Here is a 20350-nt window from a genome sequence, read left to right on the forward strand (position 1 = left end):
CAAGGAAGGCAACCCCACTGGAAGGGGAGCAGGAAATCACCGGTGTTTGTTCTTAACCATGCTGCGTGAGAGGTGTTGCTTAATTGTCTTGCCGTCGTGTCCAACGGAGAATTGAGTCCTCTTGTTGTGTCCAGATAACGTGAGATAGAGAGAGATTCCGAGAGGAAACAGTTTAGTACCAGATCCAGATTTGTAGGTGCAAAAAAAGGTGATGGTGGAATTCGGATGCCCTAGGCGTTGGAGGAGGTGGCGAGGAAGCAGGTGGAGGAGATGCGATTGTCGGCAACGGGTGGAGGAGATGAGCGTCGTGTTCATCCACAAATACGTTTGTGCAAGAAACAGTGATGATGGCCTTGCTGACGCCGGAGGAGATGGCGGAGGCAGCGAGGAAGCAAGTGGAGAGACGTGGCCGGCTGTTGGCAACATGTGGAACAGTCTTATTGCATATACAAAGAATTAAACAAGAAATCATTACACTTTAATAACGGTATATTCTAGTAGACGCTAATTAACAAAGAGTTTGAAAATTAATGATGAAAGGATGATCCAACTATGCATCTACAAAACCTAAAAAAAAAATGCATCTACAATATGTTGATCAAGGGCTGTTCGGATTGGATCAAACTATCCACAAACCTCTCTCCCTGGGGATTGCCACGGTACCAGTGGATGAGGAGAAGAGCAAAATTGCCAAAAGAGCGGGCAAAGCAGAAGGAGACGGCGCCGGTCAGAAGCACGACGAAGAGCCTGGCCGTGGTGGACAATGGCCGACAGGATTTCTCGTACACGAACATCCATGCCAGGATGACGCCGAGCGCGACGGTGAGGCAACCCACCAAGCATATGAACGCACGCCTACTGCACTCGACGGGCTCCGCCTCCACCGCCGTCGCGCCGCCGGCTAGATTTAGCTGAACGTCGGCCATGTCCCGGTCTCGTGTCCGACGGGCCCGTGTGATTTCGATTGTCGGTGCTAACGCATGTTGTGTATGTTGACTGTTTATACACGTTACTCCTTCTCCATAGTCTTTAGGAGGACGTCGCCTGCGTGCCTTATTCTTAGAGACCCATGTGATGGCTGATCATCAACTTAACTCAATACGGCAATATTTCCTCGGTGTTGCAATCAAACATGACGTGCCCTACAAGGAGAAGTATTGGCTTGGTACCCGTGCCACGAGTTGAAGGAATAAATGACTTTTCGCATAAATTTATCTCCACAGCTGTAGATCCCACGAAAATACATACTCAATCATACTCCCTCCGTTCCAAAATAGATGACCCAACTTTATACTGCTTTAGTACAAAATTGGATCATTTATTTTAAAACGGAGGGAGTACTTTTTACACGATTGCCCCAAGAATATATGGGGTTATTGCTAATTTTTTTAATTTTTTTCTTTACAATGTACAATGTTTATAGGCTATTTTCTTTAAAGTTGTGGGGTCTTCTGACCCCACAGCCAACACATAGAATCGTCGCGGTCACTAAGGGACGGCGCCGACGTGTCCGGAACGGTCGGCGGCGACGCGGTCGGATCTTGGCCCAGGCATCAGCCTTGGTCCCTGGATTGCGGTCGGCGCAGTGGCGGGTGGGACACGTCGGCAGCTGGGCGGATCCGCCGGGATTCTACCCTTGTCTGGTCAATGATAGCGCAGGCAACTCCGGGGGAAACCCTAGATCTCCTTGGCATCGAGCGATGGCGGTGATTTTGCATTGTACTCCCTCTCCATGCATTGTTTTGGAGTTTGCTTCGGTTGAAGGGACCAACGTCGCCAGCAGCGCATGCCTGGTGGCGCAACTGCCGATGAAAATCGCGTCGACTACGGTCATGGCGGACGATGGCAGCATCTTAGATGTTGTTCCCTTGTTGAGGCATGCATCGACGTTGCAGTTTGCATCATCAGGCTCAAGATGCTCCGGGGCAAACCCTAGATCTGGGTCTCCCGGATCGGACGATAATGGTGTTCGCAGTATCGCTTTCCCTCCTGGGGGCATCGTTTTGGAGCAAGTGATGGCTGGAGGGGACAAGAGGAGGAGCGGTGTTGCATCTACCGCAAGGCCAATGGTGGATCACGGCGGCATGGCGCTGCGGAGTCTCGGCGACGGGCGCTTGTGGATGGACACGTGCAGGATGGTGACGCTTTCTGACGCTGTGGTGACGTCGACGGCAGGCCTGGCAAGGTTGGTGCGTCAGTATCTGCTCTGGAGATGGATCAGTGGTTGACGGTGGCAGCGGCCACTGAGAGTCCGCCAGACCGGTGTATGACCCAGTCCCGGCGTTGGCTTGGTTGGTGCATCCGGCTATAGATGTTGAGAGAATTCCTTATTTGGCCCTTCCTTAAAATTTGGTTCCCTTTTTGGCCCAAAAAACTTCATTTTTCCCTTCTTGACACTTAAACTTCATATTGTTCCCTACGTGACACTTTCATCCATTTTTCCATCCGATGGTGTTAACTATAATGTACAAAGACAATTTTATCCCTGATGGTAATATATGTCATAAAAAAGGGAAGAGAATGAGCGTGAATATGAATGTATGAAAGTGTTGCGCGTCGGAGATTCCACGTTCAAATATTCATATGCACCAGCGCCCGACCAGTCGCGTTGCACAGCTCGATCCGCGAGAGCGCGGCACGCAGTTGCTCACGCACGAGTAGGTACAAAGCTAGCACAAGAAGCATGCAAGCTAGCAGCCTGATTGATTTCGCGTGAACAGTGAACGCACGTCTAGCCGGCACCTCACATGCGTACGCAAACCAGTAAAAGCTAGCTCTTAATCGATCGGATCAATTCGATCTCGGCGGAATACTTTCGTAACTATCCTGCTGATTTGTGTATATACATGATAGTGAGGAGATATTAGTTGGAACGATTCGATGGAGACATTTTACTCGATGGTGGCGTGAGCTTGTGCAGCAAATTGAGGCGCGAACACGGCTCAGGGACATCATCCGTCAAGGTCTAAACTATCACCCGCATGATTAATCTGCACAAATTTATACACTACAGTCTACAGTAGAAGCTGAATGGGTAGTTATTATTCCACTCATCCTATTATTATTAGTCCCCCGCAATTTTTTTTGATGATTAGTCATATAGTACTTTTTTATTTATCCAACCACGACAAAATATATCACATTACCTCTTTGTTTGCATGTGAATAATCTGGTCACATACTACACTAGGGGTAAAAGTGTCTTTTTATGTCAGACTTAACACCGTTACTAGCCAAATCTGACGGAAGTGTCACATAGGGAACAAAATAAAGTTTACGTGTCAAAAAAGGAAGAAAATCGTTTTTTGGGCCAAAAAGGGAAGAAGATTTTAAGAAAGGGCCAAATAAGGAATTCTCTCGGTTTTGGTGCGATGTCTGTTTGGTAATAGGCTCAGATATTTGGCACCCCTTCATCAATGGATAGGAGTAGCGGCATGTGTGTTGCCAAGATGATGGCTTGAGGCATACTGACTTATTATTTTGTAAGGTCTTTGTAGATAATTAATAAAATAACTGCATGCATCGCCCAAATGCACAGGCCAGGGGTATATCCTCCTTAAAAAAAAAGGCACCCCAAAAGGCTACAACGGAGATAATATTTTTTTCATGAGCGGTGTTGGTGATTCTCATGTTAGTTTCTTCTGTCAAAGCAAGAACAAGGCCATCTTCATAACCAGTAGAGTGCTAGGGCATCATATGTTTTCACAAGCTCAGGTGTCATACATAGTATGCTGGTTGGCATGAACTTTGAGTGTATAGAAGTCTTTCTCTGCAAAGGTATAAGAGAAAACAAAGTGCCATCTGTGCAAAAACGTGCATTGACTATTGCAGGAGAGTGAAGTCTGAAACAAACCCTGTCTTTGTACGACCCGTCTGAATCGAACCCTCAACTCCTAATCCCTGAAATCGACACCCCCACCTCTCAAATCCCGGTCGTCACAGCCCTTAAGCCCGTTTTAAGAGTGGGATCGGTGACATGGCACCGCTGGCGGCAGGGTTTGGTGATTAATGGGGTCGGGTTGGTGAAAATAATTGTTCTTTGCTTTATCCCAGTGTACCGCTGCTGTCGCTCATAGCCACTCATTCCACTGAGAGGGAGGATTCTGACCAGGTAAAATCCGCCGTTCAGGGCCGTGGCCGGCGGCAAGACCGGAGCTGTATAGCGCCGTCCGTCTCCGACGCTCTTCTCCGCCCGGAGCTGCCATGGTAGCCACACCCGTCTCCGGCGCGCTGGGGCCGTTGTCTCAGGCGTGCTCCGCTCGCTCGCCTCAGGCGCGCTCTGATCGCTCGCGTCAGGTGCGCTGCGCCACGCCTGGCCGTGGCCTTGGCTGATGGCGGCAAGACGATGGCCGTCGCAGCTAGTGCTGCCCACCTCCGGCGCACCCAACGGCAGGCCAAGGTTCTGGCTGACCCGCTCCCTGGGATATGGTGGATGGTGGAGCTGCAGCGCGTGCAGCCGGTGGCCGAGATTCCACCGGAGGTCGCGCAGTCGCACTAGAAGATGCGAACACAATGCAAACTAAACATGCAAATGTGAGTGATGATTCATTGCTTGATCTACCTCTGTACTAGTAGCTATCTACTGAACTTTGAAGTATATATTGTTCCTTTGATATACAGGAGTAATAGCAAAATATTGTTCTATTCCTTTGATATACAGTATCTCTTACATTAGAGTTGGCAAAAAAGAGAACTTGTCAAAGGAGAAGTTTGATACATTAAAATTTAAAATAAACTTAGGTGGTACTCTATTAGTAGTGAACTTTGATTCTAAGTAAGATTGAGATGATGTCTCTTTACTAAATCAACTCATGATGCTGATGTATAATTGCTCTCCCTCTTTATTTGTCAGCAACTAGAGCTCAAAAGGCTGCTATTGTGCTTCATTTGATAGCAAATGGAGCTAAAAAATTCTGCTACTGTGCTTTTTTTAACAGCAAGTTGAGCTAAAGAATTCTGTTATTGTGCTTCAGTTGACAGCAAGTGGAGCTAAAAAAATTCTGCTATTGTGCTTCATTTAACAGCAAGTAGAGCTAAAAAATCTGCTATTATGCTTCATTTAACAGCAAGTAGAGCTCAAAAAATTTCTGTTATGCTTTATGTAACAGCAAGAACATTTGCACTTTTTTTATAGCAAGAAGAGTTTTAAAATTCTATTATGCTATTGTGCTTCATTTAACAGCAAGTAGAGCTCAAAAATTCTGCTATTATGCTTCATTTAATAGCAAGTAGAGCTCAATAATTTTTCTATTATGCTTTATGTAACAGCAAGAACACTTGCACTTTTTTTATAGCAAGAAGAGTTCTAAAATTTAGCTATTAAACATAAACCACAAATAAGAGCAGAGGGAATGGATATTTTGACAGTAGCAGAAACACATATCCACTACAAAACCACAAGTCCACACATAACTAGTGATTCGAACTATTAATAGTAACTAGTACACACTGACAGTAGCATCCAAAAGGCAACTCCATGAGTAGTAGGTCATGCAGAGAGTGCTCTCATGTAGACAACTCCATCCACCATAAGCTTTAGTAATTCCCACTAGCTGTAAAGAAGGCCGTAAACCCAGTTTCTGAGCCTCTCCCTCTCCCAGTTCCTCCCACACTTCCTCTGCCATTGCCTCTCCCCACTCCTCTCCCTCTAACTGCAGTTGTGCTACCTCTAGGGACATCATTGTTAGTTGTTGATGAACTTCTAGGAGTTCTAAACCTGGATGTTGTAGCTTGAGAGCTTGGTGCAGCTTGAGATCTTGCTGCAGATTGAGACCTTGCTGGGCCTGAAGCTCTAGCTGCTGCAGCCTTGCTTGTAGATGCATCTGTCTGTGCTTCCTGCAAGGAAAACAGATCAGTCAAACAACAATTGCACTTTTTTGTAAAAGATCAACACAGCATGAAAATAAAATTACCTTTGTTTCCCTCACTTTTCTCCCTCTCTTCCCAAGATATGACTTTGTTTTTTGGTGTTATCTCCATTCTTTATACAGGAAGTTTTGTTGTGCCCCTGACCACCACAACTTCCACATGTGATCTGTATGCCATGCTTGCTCAGTTTCTTCCCCTTGGGTGCTTCCCCCTCTTCTCTCTTCCTATCATTGTTCTTTTTCCTGGCTCCTGGCATGGCAATGTAGCCAGGTGCTACTGGCCTAGGGTTTTGAGACATAGGCCAGCTTTCTTCTCCTTCAACTGGTTGCAGGCAATGCTCATAATTTTTTTTGCAAGTATCAATGTAGTAGCACTTGTCAATGAAATCCTCTACTTTTCTTCCACTCTTATAGATAGCACAAATTGCATGACAACAAGGAAGGCCTGCAAGCTGAAAGTAACCACATGAGCAAGTCCATTTCTCAAGGTTAACAGTGTACCTCCTGCCTCTGCTATTCAAATGCTTCACCTCAAAACCATCCTTTCCATTCCAGAGCACCTCCAAGAACTGAGTTTCTTGATATTGGCCTTAATCTTCTTGAAGATGTTTGGGCAAATTATGCCATTCCACTTCTCACTCTTGGTTTTCTGCTCTTGAACTCTAACCATCATTTTTTTCCTAATCTTTTCTTGCTGTGAAATAATGGGGTAGAACCTAGCTTCTATGATATCTTTTGAAGTCTTTGGAGTTAGTTGAGAAAGCTTGGCCTTGTTGTAGTTGAAGTCTTCTCTGTTTGCAGACTTAGCAATTGCCCAAAACCTTTTCTGCAATTGATGATCTTTATGCTTCTTTCTCCAGTTAGCATAGATGTGCCTAGCACACATCCTATGCTCTGCCTTAGGCAGATAGTCTCTCATGCTGTTAATTAAGCCTTGTAGTATACATAACTATTCATTAGTAAAATAAAGTAGTAGGGCTAGGACTAGTACAATGAGACAAGACTAGGACCAATACAGTGACACAAGGACTAGGACTACTACAGTGAGTGACATAGTACATATCGAAAAAGGTTTAGTTGTGTAGACCGAGCGTCAAGTAGTACACGACTAAACCTTTTCGACGTGTACCTAGCCATGACTACTTGACGCTCCGTCGACACAACTAAACCTTTTCAACAATTGAATAAGGCAGTAAATAAATTTAACCTTTTGCTTATCAGAAATAAAGACCCATCCAGCTCCTTGATCGTTAATGTCCAAGTCTTTGATTAAAAGACCAATGAACCAGGCCCAACTCTCATTTGTCTCCTTCTCCACAACAACCCAAGCTACTGGATACATTTGGTTGTTTGCATCCCTAGCTATTGCAGCCAGTAGCTCACCTTGGCAGGCTCCCTTGAAGAAACAACCATCTAGCCCAATCACTTTCCTACACCCAACTTTAAACCCTTGCTTCATAGCATTGAAACATACGTAGAATTGTTGAAAAATATTTTCTTCCTTCTCTTTTGGATCCAAGCAAACAGCCATAGTACTCCCAGGGTTGCTCCTAAGAAGTTCCAACTGATAATCAAACACCTTGTTGTACTCACTTTTCATACCACTCATCAGCTGGTCAAGTACAAGTTTTTTTGCTGCCTTGCACTTTGAAACGGACACATCAGCAAACATGTCTTTCATCACTGTGGCTTTCATACTGTCAATCTTCCACAAAGGATTTGCCAGGATGAAGTGCTCATACCTTTTGGCAATGACCTTAGCAGTAACCAGTTTGTTGTCTCTGTTTTGTGCACATTGGTGTTCATCTCCAAATGTGATGATTTGAAACCTAGAACACCTGTTGGTCCTAGCTGCATACAACATCCAGGGACAACCAGGCCAATCACATTTTGCTCTAACTCTGGCCTCCTCTGACTTTAAAAATGAAATGCTTCTTTTGGTAGCAAGCCCATATCTCTTCATAGCTCTAGTCAATTGTTTCTTGCTTTTAAAAACCATTCCAAGACTAAAATGAGGAATGTTAGAGTCTGGGTTAAACCTCACAAACTGGCTCTTCCTCCTAACCATGTTGCCATCCTCATCCTCATCATAGGAGTAGTCTTCATCTGATGACTCAAACTCCATGTCCTCCACAACTTCCTCCACATTTGCTACCAAATCAATGGGCACGGCCCCTGTTGCATCTGCATCAGCCCACATCTTGGAATCTCCCATCTTTTTCCTAAATTTTCTTGCATGTTTTCTCATCTCAACAACCTCTAATTCTTCCCCACTATCATCAGTATGTGGCACATACTCATAGTCCTCTGAGTCCTCTGAATCTGAACCATTTTCTGCCACTTTAGCAACTGGACCAGATATGTCTTGGGCTGCTTGACATGGTTGACTTACATTAAGAACTTGAGAACTCTGAGTAGGATAATCAACTCTCACATTTTGCTTCAATGGACTGTTTATCACCTGAGAAATCGCACCACCTACATCAGGAACAAATATATGCTCAATAATTTCTCCTGCAGTACCAGTCTGTTCAGTGGCATTGACATTATCATTGACTTCAGCACTACAATCTTCAGCTGTGATAACTGCATCAGGTTCTTCTTCACTGCCAATGTTCATCAGTTCATCAAGCTCATCCTCAAAATCTGATCCACTGTCTATTTCTCCTTGTTCTTCTTCTTCACCATTGTACTCCACATATATTTCACCAACTCCCCCTCTGTAATGTAGTCAGACATCTTCATGCAGCCACCATCATCATGTAAAAAAAGCAATCCATTTACCAAATCTCTGCCAGGCAACAGGAAATAGTATTTCATGCTCTCCTTCATTGTCATATGATCTCCTAAAAACCCTTTCAGCTCCTGCAAAGAGAGCTTGTCCCGCTCAATCTCTGACATTCCAGTTTCTCCCCCAACATAATCTAGACTTGGACCAATTCGTATGAAGTGACCCCCAAAGTGAAATCTAACATTCAAGATCTCTGCTGGGTCCATGATTTCAACAAGAAAACCCTACATTACAAGCAAAGCAACTAATGCATCAGTGTCGATTGTCGGCCGATTCAAACACCCAAAAACCCAAACTTGATCTCACTGTAGAACCCTAAACCTAGCCCACAAAGAGGGGGAAAAAAGCCAAACGCAATAGAAGGAAGAACATCACATACCTGATTCTACTCTGCTGGAGTGCTCGTCGGAGATGGCCGCGATCATCCGTCCTTCACCATGGCCGCCGCGGAGAAGTTGACGCGTCAGGCTGCAGGGAAGGGAGGCGAGGGGGGAACAGAGAGCGACGGGGAGGCGGAGCTTGGCCGGCTCAACCAGATTTGGCCCGCGCCGCGACCAGTGGACCCACACCCCAGGCTGACTCAGCAATCCCTGTTTGGGAATGGGCTTAAGGGCTGTGACGACCGGGATTTGAGAGGTGGGGGTGTCGATTTCAGGGATTAGGAGTTGGGGGTTCGATTCAGACGGGTCGTACAAAGACAGGGTTTGTTTCAGACTTCACTCATTGCAGGAAGGACCGAGAAAGTAAAATAAAAGCATAAACTAGCAATCTGGTTTACAGGGGCACATTGTTTTTTGGGGGAACATTGTTAACTGTTAAGCCGTGTGGATTTGGGAAGGACCGAGAGGTGGTTGCTTAATTATCTTGCCGTCGTGTCCACCGGAGAATTGAGTCCGCTTGTTGTTGTGTCCAGATATCGTGAGATGGAGAGGCTCTGAGAGGATACCATTTAGTACCAGGTCCAGATTTGTAGGTGCACAAAAGGGTGATGGTGGAATTCTGACGCCCTAGGCATTGGAGGAATCGGCGAGGAAGCAGGTGGAGGAGATGTGATTGTCGGCAACGGGTGGAGCAGATGAGCGTGGTGTTCATCGAAAAATACGTTTGTGCAACATGTGGAACAGTCTCATTTGTCATACAAAGAATTAAACAAAAAATCATTACACTTTAATAACGGTATATTCTACTAGACGCTAATTAACAAAGAGTTTGAAAATTAATGATGAAAGGATGATCCAACTATGCATCTACAAAACCTAAAAAAAATGCATCTACAATATGTTGATCAAGGGCTGATCGGATTGGATCAAGCTATCCACAAACCTCTCTCCCTCGGGATTGCCACGGTACCAGTGGATGAGGAGAAGAGCAAACTCGCCGAAAGAGCGGGCAAAGCAGAAGGAGACGGCGCCGGTCAGAAGCACGACGAAGAGCTTGGCCGCGGTCGACAATGGCCGACAGGATTTCTCGTACACGAACATCCATGCCAGGATGACGCCGAGCCCGACGGTGAGGCAACCCACCAAGCATATGAACGCACGCCTACTGCACTCCACGGGCTCCGCCTCCACCGCCGTCGCGCCACCGTCTAGATTCAGCTGAACGTCGGCCATGTCCCGGTCTCTGTCCGACCGGCCCGTGTGATTTCGATGTCGGTGCTAACGCATGCTGTATATGTTGGCTGTTTGTACACGTTACTCCTCCTAGTCTTTAGGATCTGACAGTTAGACGACGGCTGCTTGCCTTATTCTTAGGGACTCTTGTGATGGCTGATCAACTTAACCCAATACGGCAATATTTACCCGGTGTTGCAATCAAACATGACATACTCACAATGTTTATCTCCGACAAGGAGAAGTACTGGCTTGGTATACCCCACGAGTTGAAGGAATCCCAAGAATCTACAGTGTGGGGTAATTGCTAATGTTTTAATTTTTTTTCTTCACAATGTACGTGTTTTAGTTCGTTTTCTTTAAAGTTGTGAAGTCAGCTGACCCACAGCCAACACATAGAATCGCCACTGCACGCATCCATGGCCGACGTCGTCGAGGATCATAACATGGTGGTGGCGTCGGAGCCTGCCCAGTGGTGCAGTCGCGTGTTCATCTACATGTTGTTCGCCGCACTCATCACCGTCTCCAAATTCTTGACGGACCACATTTTTTCATTTGTGTGTTATTTCTTAGATTCAGAGCCCCGCTTCGGTACAACACCCTCACCGGTGAAGTTGGCCCCTGCCTTCATCCTGGGGCTCCAGGCTTGGCTTCATATAGAGATGAAACAAAATTAAACTGGTGTGTGCTACAGTACATATTTAGCTGCAAATGAGACCGATGTTCTTAATAGTTTCCACCCCTCCTCAATTGAATGTAACTGGATTTTTTCGTGCCGGCCACCTTTCATTCAATTTGTAATTCGTGTATGTTCCACAAGACACTTTTTGTTTTGGTGTGCTGGGCACCTCCAGAATGTGATCAGGGCCGGCCCTGGAGTTTCGAGGGCCCCAGGGCGGACTCCAAGAGCGGGCCCAACGACTGCGGTGGAGAAAATAGGAATTCCATACTTTGATATGGAAACAACTCTTGTAAAGCCATAAACTACGATATAATTTTCTGTTATAAATAGTACTCCATCTTTTATTGTCTAGATACATCGGTATGTAGACAAATTTAAGACAATTAATTTGGGACGGAGACTATATTTGATAATAATAGGTTGTAATGCTTCAATAATATTGACATCTAACTGCTTTAGATTATCAGTAGTGTCACTCCAAAAAATAAATTTATTCATAACCTCCTTCTAAAATTTTGGTTAACTAATGTGCTCATTTTCTCTTTTTTCTTTTCTTGGAACTAGATAAATGTTTTTAAGCAACATGATTGTAAAACCAAAAAAGAGCACACCTCAACTTTGGAGTAAATTAGCAGCAATAATGTGTTCTCCAACAACAAATTGGATTTTTTGCCCCACTTTTCTTCTAACTTTGATCATTTGCCCCACCCCCCGAGAATGACGGGTGGGGCCGGGGCCACTTGCCATTGAGACAGGCATGGGGCAAATCATCAAACCTCAAGTAAAGTGGGAGAAAAGATCCAATCCCCCCTCCAACGAAACTGCAAGCGTTATAAAAACAAGAATACAATTCAATTATCAACCACCAGATTAAAATTGAGGGATAAAAGAATTCGTCAAGAAATACCTCTATCGTCCGTATGTTCCTCGCCCTAGGCGCAACCGGCAGCCATTGCAACGCTCCGGCCTGCGGCAGAGTTGCACGGGCTTGCTCCGTCCTCCGTGTGTGACGGGAAACAAAGCCATGGGCCCCGAGCGAGTGAAGATTGCTAGATTGATCCTGCAAAAAAGAAAAAGAAGAAGAAGATTGCTAGATTGGGTTTGAAGAATTGGAGAAGCAATCAAACTAACAGCCATGGGAAAGGTCCTTCCCTAAAAAAACAAAAAAAAAACAGCCACGGCTCGGCGCAAACACGTGCACACACGTACAGCCGATCCGTATTCCGGAACGAATTAAGCTATGTGTTCGTTCATTGGGTTTCACTTTTTTAGGGCTAAGCCACACTTTATTCAAGTTTTGAGAGGTAAGTCGTTCATTAGGTTTCTAATCTACATATCACAGATGGGCCTCACAGGCCTTTCTGTTTTTCATTAATATTGGGCTTCTACGGCTGTACTCAAGCCTTTAGCAAGCATATATATGGCCTGGCTGCCTTGGCCCAGGGCCGGCCCTGAATGTGATCTTTGCCTATGTGTGTTTGAGTTTCCTTTTTCCACCACTATTTGTCTCCAACCCTACTGGAGCTTCTGATCATCGTATTCATGTTCTAAGGAGAAAGTGGGAACCACACCATGCTACTATGGCTGTTTGGGAGCTTCCTCGTGCCCGTTGATTAACGTTGCTGCTTGTCGCGACATTCCATGAATGCGCGTTTGACGAGAGTGACCTTATTGTGGCATTGTAGAAGTTGTTAAGGTCTTGCTTGACGGCGCAGCGGCCTAAAGTTTGGGTGTATTTAGGGGCCTTTGTTTTGCTTTGGATTCTCATTTGTGTGTTATTTTTTAGATTCAGAGTCCCGCTTCGGTACAACATCCTCACCAAACGTATAAAAGTCAATATGGATCTTTGGCAAATCATAGCCACGCTGTATGTGCCCATTAGCTATTCTTTTTACCTTTTTTAACCTTCGAAAAAATAGGTGCGTCAAAGTGGGGTTCGAACTCCTGACCTCCTGGTGTACTTCCACATCATCTAACCAACTGGGAAAGCAAGGTGTTCGAACTCCCGACCTCCTAATATACTTCCACACCATCTAACCAACTGGAAAAGCAACTTTGTTGTGCCTAGTTAATTTATTTTTTGTTCTTCTTGTCCGTCTTCTATGTCTGGTATCTTCTGTTTTTTTTCTTTTTGTCTTTTCTTTTCCATTTGCTTGAATACACTAACAAATCAAATCATAATTTTATTAAAAATTCATGAATATTTTTCAAATTTATGAACTTTTTATTAAATTCGTGAGTTTTTTTCAAATTCATGAAATTTTATTCAAATTGATAAAAAAATCAAATATCGTTAAAAAATGCAAATTGATGAACTTGAAATGGTCCCAATTCATGAACTTTATGTTTTCCATTTGCTTAAATTCGTGAATCTTTTTAACAGAAATTTCAAATAAATGTTCGTGCCTATAAAAATAGCTCAAAATGTGAACATTTTTGGATCTCTCAACAATTTTTAAAATGGGAACACTTTTTGCAGCTCTGAAAAATTGACAACGCCATATTTTTTTCTGAATTTCGAACATTAATTAATAGAAATGAACAAAACTTGAAACCTGATCAAAATTTAGAAATTCTGAAATATTTATGTGTTTTTAGAACATTGATTAATAAATACATTTTTTGAAATTCTGAATATTTTTTTGAAAATTAAATATTTAAAAATTCTGAACATAATTTGTAATTTCTGAATTTTTTTAAAATTTATGAAAATAGAAACAATAAACATAATAATAAAGGAAAAAAGTCAAATGAGACGAAAAAGGCAAAAAATAAGAAGAAAGGGGAAATATGAGAGAAGATAAAAAGAGAAAAAAAAAGAAAAATAGAAAAATAGAAAAACGCGGCTTGGCAATATCCTAGAAGGTTCCCAAAATCAAAAAATCTGATGTGAAGCTAAGGTTCCAAAATTGGAACGCTACTTTTTCCAACTATTTTTAATGAATTTGGTTTTAAAAATCTGCGATTTCAAATCCATGAATTTTTTAACAAAATCGATGACATTTTTTCAAATCAGCAAGCACTTGGAGCGGGCCAGTTCCGCCCAACGGGAGCCATGTCATGCCTAGTTGGGCCAAGGCCTAAGCATACTTTTTTTTCACTTTTTTCGTTTTTCTTCTCTTTTTTGTTAATTCAATTTTCTCCTTTATGAACTTTACTATTTTTTTTGAAACATGTTCAGAAATTTGAAATATTGTTTGGAATACCAAAATAATAGTTCTAAGTAACTTTTTTAATGATGATTTTAAATTTGTTTTTTCCTTTAAATATTATTATATATTTTTTTATATAAAAAGCATTTATTGTTCTCAATTTTATCCCTTTATCATTGTCTCCAGGAGTTCCGGTGACAGAAATTATCTACCCAGAGTATCATCATTGTTGGATACCATTTATTGTCTACAACAACTCATGTTTTTGCAATAGACTTTCCATGTTGACATGAATGTTTAAAATACAATTTCCATTTCAGATTTAGTAAATAACTTATATAGCCAAAGCCAACATATTTGGAGCTATACAATATGATATGCTGAAACTGAAGGAAATGCGCAAATATGCCGCCACTAAGGCATAGAAGCTCGACCACATGATCTTCCCTTGAAGCATGAATTTTTTACTATATCCAGTTTGGAGGTGAGGAATTTTTTTTCTTATGGAAATGAAGGAATAAGAAAAGAAGCTAATACGAAAATGGTCACTTATGCATGTATTGATGCCTCTCTTTCTTAGTAAATATAGAAGATCAATTTTTTTTTTGGTTCTTGATTCTGTGAGGCTCTCTTATCATCTATCTAAAGTAAATTGCTTAATCACTCTAGACACAGGTCGGAATAGGTATCACACTACTAGAAACATGAAATTTGCCGTCCGCCTGTTCTTTGCCGTCCGCTTGCGGACGGCAAAGAGGGTCTTTGCCATCTGCTTCCGAAAAGCAGACGGCAAAGAAGAGGCAGACGGCAAATTACCAGATTGCCATCAGCCACTTCTTTGCCGTCCGCTATCGGACGGCAAAGGCCCAAAAAGGCAGACGGCAAAGAGCTTAGCTGGACCCCACTGGACGTGGGTCAAATGGACGTGTTGGATGCCGTCCGCTTTATCTTTGCCGTCCGCCGTATGGATCTTGCGGACGGCAAAGAGAAAGCACACCTCGTGGATCGATGACGTGGCATCATCAGATCGCACGGGCAGCCAACCCATGGACGGCGCGCAGCTCACCCCACCACGTTCTTTCTCTTGGCCCACCACTCTCTCTCTCCTTTATCCTGCCCCACCCCCACTCACTCTCGTATCTCTCACTCTCTCTCTCTCTCTCTCCTGTCTCTCTATATGACGAACAGAGGACGTTGGCCGCTCGATCTGGCACTGGAGGGAACCACGAGCTCGTGCTCAATCGAGCTCCTCCGGCCGCGCATCCGAGCTCGCCGCCACCGGCGGCCCCGACACCGTCACCCGTCGCCTCAGGCCCCATCACCCGCGGCCACGGCGCCACGGCGCCCTCCGGACCCCTCGCCGACCCTGTCTTTGCCGGAACCGTTTGCCGTCCGCGGCGGACGGCAAAGGTCTTCGCGGTCCGTCATCCGTGCCTTTGCCGTCCGCTATGGAGGACGGCAAAGTAGCTGATTCCTGTAGTGTCAGGTGAACAAACAATAAAAAAACATTTTCAGTGTTGTAAAGACATTGTATACCACGATGAGAAGCGATGAAATAATTTCATTTCTAATCTAGAGAGAAAATCTGTGTATATATTTCATTTAATATTCTTTTATCTGATTTAAACTGTTTAATTGTGTTAAGATCTGAATATTAAACCTATGTGGTCATTAGATGAGATGGAAAAAATATGCTATCATTTTTGGAGTTCTTGATTTCCTTAGACCCAGTAAATGAAATATAATCTCAAACAATGAATCACATATTTTATAGTATATGTCAAGTTGAAATACTAGCTTACCAAACTAGCCTGTGTGAATGGGCGGATTGGCGACTAGTATTTACTAATTGTAAACACCAGACAAGGCTCCATGTTAATCCTAGATAAACAATATTAGTATCTATAGAATTGTTTAATATACGTCTAGGATTAAAAGAAATCTAGATGTTTTACATAGCAGCCCTGTGAAGTCACTGTACAAAAGCATGTCCATGTGTGTGTGTGTGTGTGGGGGGGGGGGGGGGGGGTTGCTCCTGGATGAACAGTATCGCAAAGAAGTGGCAAAATGTTTTCAAACAATTCTGATTTTTTTCCCTCAATGTTCGTGCTAGTGTCGCAAGCATGCTTGGCAAATTTCTTGCGAAACGGAGCAGTGGTATTCTGTCTATGAAAAAATAAATTTGGGTTGACATTTTAGGGCAACATTTGGTGTCCAATTTGTTTGTTTTTCTTTGCACAAGACAAAATGTTTAACCTTTTTGCCTAAAACTTTGCAGATAGCATTTGATCGTGACTATGAATACATAAAAAAAATTCTTGGGATTCTTTTGACATTTCAAAAACAAATTTTCTCGCACAGGAGCACGTGCTCCCGGGAGCAAATTGGATTTCTGGTCCTTATGCAGTTTCCAAAACAGACACATTACCGCTTGCCACCAAAGAAAAGAAAGAAAAAAGGAACCCATACCCAGCAAGTTTCCATGGATGGATTGGATTGGCCTAATGTATACTTAGCAAGGAGATTTATTAGCGATCCATACATAGGGCATCTGCATGTGTATGTGTATAGGATTTGGTCATAGTACAAGATGCATGCGTACAAGTGATAAAAGCACAAAAAAATAGAGTTGATTTGGACTACACCCTCAAGAAAAGATTTAATATGAACAATAAAAAAGCCTAGAGTTCTGGGATACACCCTCAAGAAAAAGAGTTAATTTTAACTCTCTTTAGGATATAATACAGTGCATGATGTTGACGATTATTTCCTTTTGTCTCCCTCGATCGCCAACTTCTTCTCGCTTTGATGTGGTGAGGTTCCTCCAATGTTCGTGAATGTAGCCAAAAAGAAAAAAAATATCAACATTGAAGTTATGCATATTTCTTTCACCTACTTCAATGCTTCTATTTCTATGGGTATTTGCTTCATGATTTATCCCAGAAAAAAGCTTCACTGTATTTCCCCACTTTATGAGGTACCAACTAAGATTCATGATTTAAGGCAGAACACAATTCAAGAAAAAGGTAATGCAAAGTATGTCAAATGAACTTTTGAACTACGACATTTCCAAACTAGATATTTTTAACTCTAATTACGACCTATGTAATTCAAAATATATTTTCTAACTTCGATAACGACCTATAAAAACCACTTTGTATTGATTCATTCAAATGACATACATAAACCACATTGTATTCATAACTTGTATTGCATTATAATATTTTAGTTAAATTTACTATTTCTTAGGGATTGAGCAAATGTTATTTCTAAGCCTATCAAGTTGCAGGATATAAAAGGAGAATAAATGGTAGTGTGCAATTTTAGGTATACAAATGTGTGACATTCATTTGCACATCTCGAAGACTGAAGTCCCCTTAATTTTACTTGTAACAATTTCTTCGTTCAATAAAGAATTGACACTTCTAATACTTTACTGACAAATAATAATTTCTATATTGACTATATAATGTATACTCACAAATATTTATAATACCTCATGCCCATGGATAAAGACTGGCGAATCAAACTATTTTGAAGTGGCGGAACTATATTATTTAATTACAGACCCACAAAAACTGAATCCCTATTATTTCAAATTGATAAACGTAACTAAGAAGAAATTTATAGTTGCCAATAATGTGCCCTTTAACAAAAATATTAATCAATTTTTAACTTTCTATTTTTAAATCATGTACTTCCTAAGTTGTAATAAAGTCGTGGCAATTAATTTGGATTGGAGGGAGTATCATTTTTGCCAATAATTTTCACAACTTAGATTGTTTTTGGTAATTTTTGGGTTTACTACCATGAATTAGGGATTATTTTCTCATTTTGTATTGGACATACATCAAATTTATACATTGCGACTAATTATAGTTGTGTGTTGATTCGAAGGCTAAAGAATGTGACCGTGATTCTCAAAAGAACACTTATAAGTTGAAATTGTGAACACTATTACGCCATTTATTCTTTTTCCATAGTGTATTAATAACCATGTTTTTGGACTCAAGTTCGCTAGCCTCTGCAGGTGCACGGATTGACGACTAGTACCTCAAATCAGACAGATGAAACATCCACGGACACATCTGTACGCGTGTCCGTGGACAGCGGTAGTGGAGCCGATCATCCATCCGTATGGATCACATAAGTATAAAATCCGAACAACGGGATGGCCAGACGTGGGCCAGGCTGACATAAAGAAAAAAACACATGCGTTGTGAGGACCTATGGTCCAAATGACAGTGGGTCTAGTGGGACTATCCTTACTCCCCCAAAGCTCCTCCAGGTTTGAGGCTGATTTAGCGAATTTTGGTGCTTTGAACTGGTCCGCGGACGTTTGGTTCATCCCGTTCGATGCAAGTGTGATGACCACGCGGTCCGGACATTTAGGGGCAGACATAAACCTTGGATGCACTGGTTCGTCGTTTATTCCACTATGTGAAATTCTTCTAAGCTAGCATGTTCAACGCAGCTGCATTGAAAAAGCTATCTTTGATATGCATGCAGATTGAGAGGTGACGGTACAATGTCCACAAGGCAGCTGAAGAAACACAAATTAGATATGGTCACCGTTTAAAAATGCAGCTAGTTTAGCTCCCTCACTTAGTAAATACTACTTCATCCTGGTTTATTGATCACATCGTATTTTGTGCCAAATTTTGATTATAGATCTAACTAACAAATATTAATGCATGTTACAAAAAATAATTTCATTGAAAACTATGTTTAAATACGAATCCAACAATATAATTTTTTGATGACATACATTAATATTTTTTAGTTAAATCTTTGATCAAATTTTAACACAAAATACAAAGGGATCAATTAAAACAGGACCAAGGTAGTAGTACGAGTAACAATGGTAATGGAACGCAGTGTAGCTGAGCACAGTAGCACATCGGGCGCATGCGTTCCATGACCAGTGACCACTATACCGATTAGCAGAAGTACTGTAGCCGGCAGGCGGCAGCGACATGTGTAGAAGTATAGCACGCCCGGGGCCACCACATGCAAACGTGGTTGTGCCCACATGCACTGTGCGCGATGCGACGTCATAACTAAGATATTCTTTTTTAGCGAGAATATATACTCAAAGCTGTTGAATGTGAATTCAATCGAACACCTGATCACAACTTGTCAAATGTTAACTATATTCAATGTAATTTATAAGGTCCTAATGTGGGCATTAACCAATCATGGTCCTATTTTTAATTTCATCACCTCCTGTTAAGAAGTAACTACGTGCTAATTTGGATCTTGTGAGATGAGCTGCATTTTTAAACAAGACTAGGTCCCCCTAAAAAAAGACTAGATCAGATCTATGACATACGTGAGCTAGATCACAACCATCGTAAGAAATTATGAGAGTGTAGAGTTCACCAACCTAATATTATATTTTAATCTATATACTTACTATTAAAGTAAGGTGATATTCTTGGTTTCGTCCTGCTTAAATAATTTTATATATTTACTAAAATATCAGCTAGGTGATACTAATTCGAGAAACCACCATCGAATGATTTTTCGTCCGCTTCGATCGTGTGTATGTGCGTTGTTGGGCCTTCTGGCCCGCCAACCAAACGACCGGGCTATTTAGAAGCGAAAAATAAAGTGCACAAAGGGGAATCGAACTCATTACCTCCTCTTAGGCGCTCAACTGCAATAACCAACAGATCCAACCATTTGTGATAATTAACACTCCCACCTAACCTTTGTAAACATAGTCGGACCGGTTAATATACCTACCAGATCAGGAATCAACAAGTCGGCAGTGACACAGGGTTGAGCTAGAGGCAAATATATATCTGGAAGACTGGGAGGAATTTAACTCCCAGGAATTATGGGCTCCTATGAAGGAAATCGATAGGATTGTGTGAGGATTGTTGCGGATCCGGCTTGCCTGCTCCCTTCCCATGCTCCCATCCGTGCTCCCACCTAATCCAACGGTTGTCTTTCTCCTTTTTTCTTTCTAATCTAATCATCTTCCCCCCTGATTTTAAGAGGGTGGGGCCGGGCCTTATTTTGTTCCAATCAGATCAAGCCACGTATGCGGGAGCACGGATGGGCACACGAGAAGGGAGCAGGCAAGTCTCGTCCGATTGTTGCATGGGTAAAAGGGAAAGTTGCATCGATCAATTATTAGTTCCTGGAATAGAGAAGGAAATGAACTCCTTGTATTACGGGGCTGCGATGCAAGGAGAAGGAGACTAAATACTTGTCAGAATCGGGAAGGATATTAACTCC

This window comes from Triticum aestivum, chromosome 7A (assembly GCF_018294505.1).
Source record: "Triticum aestivum cultivar Chinese Spring chromosome 7A, IWGSC CS RefSeq v2.1, whole genome shotgun sequence".
Lineage (NCBI taxonomy): Eukaryota > Viridiplantae > Streptophyta > Magnoliopsida > Poales > Poaceae > Triticum > Triticum aestivum.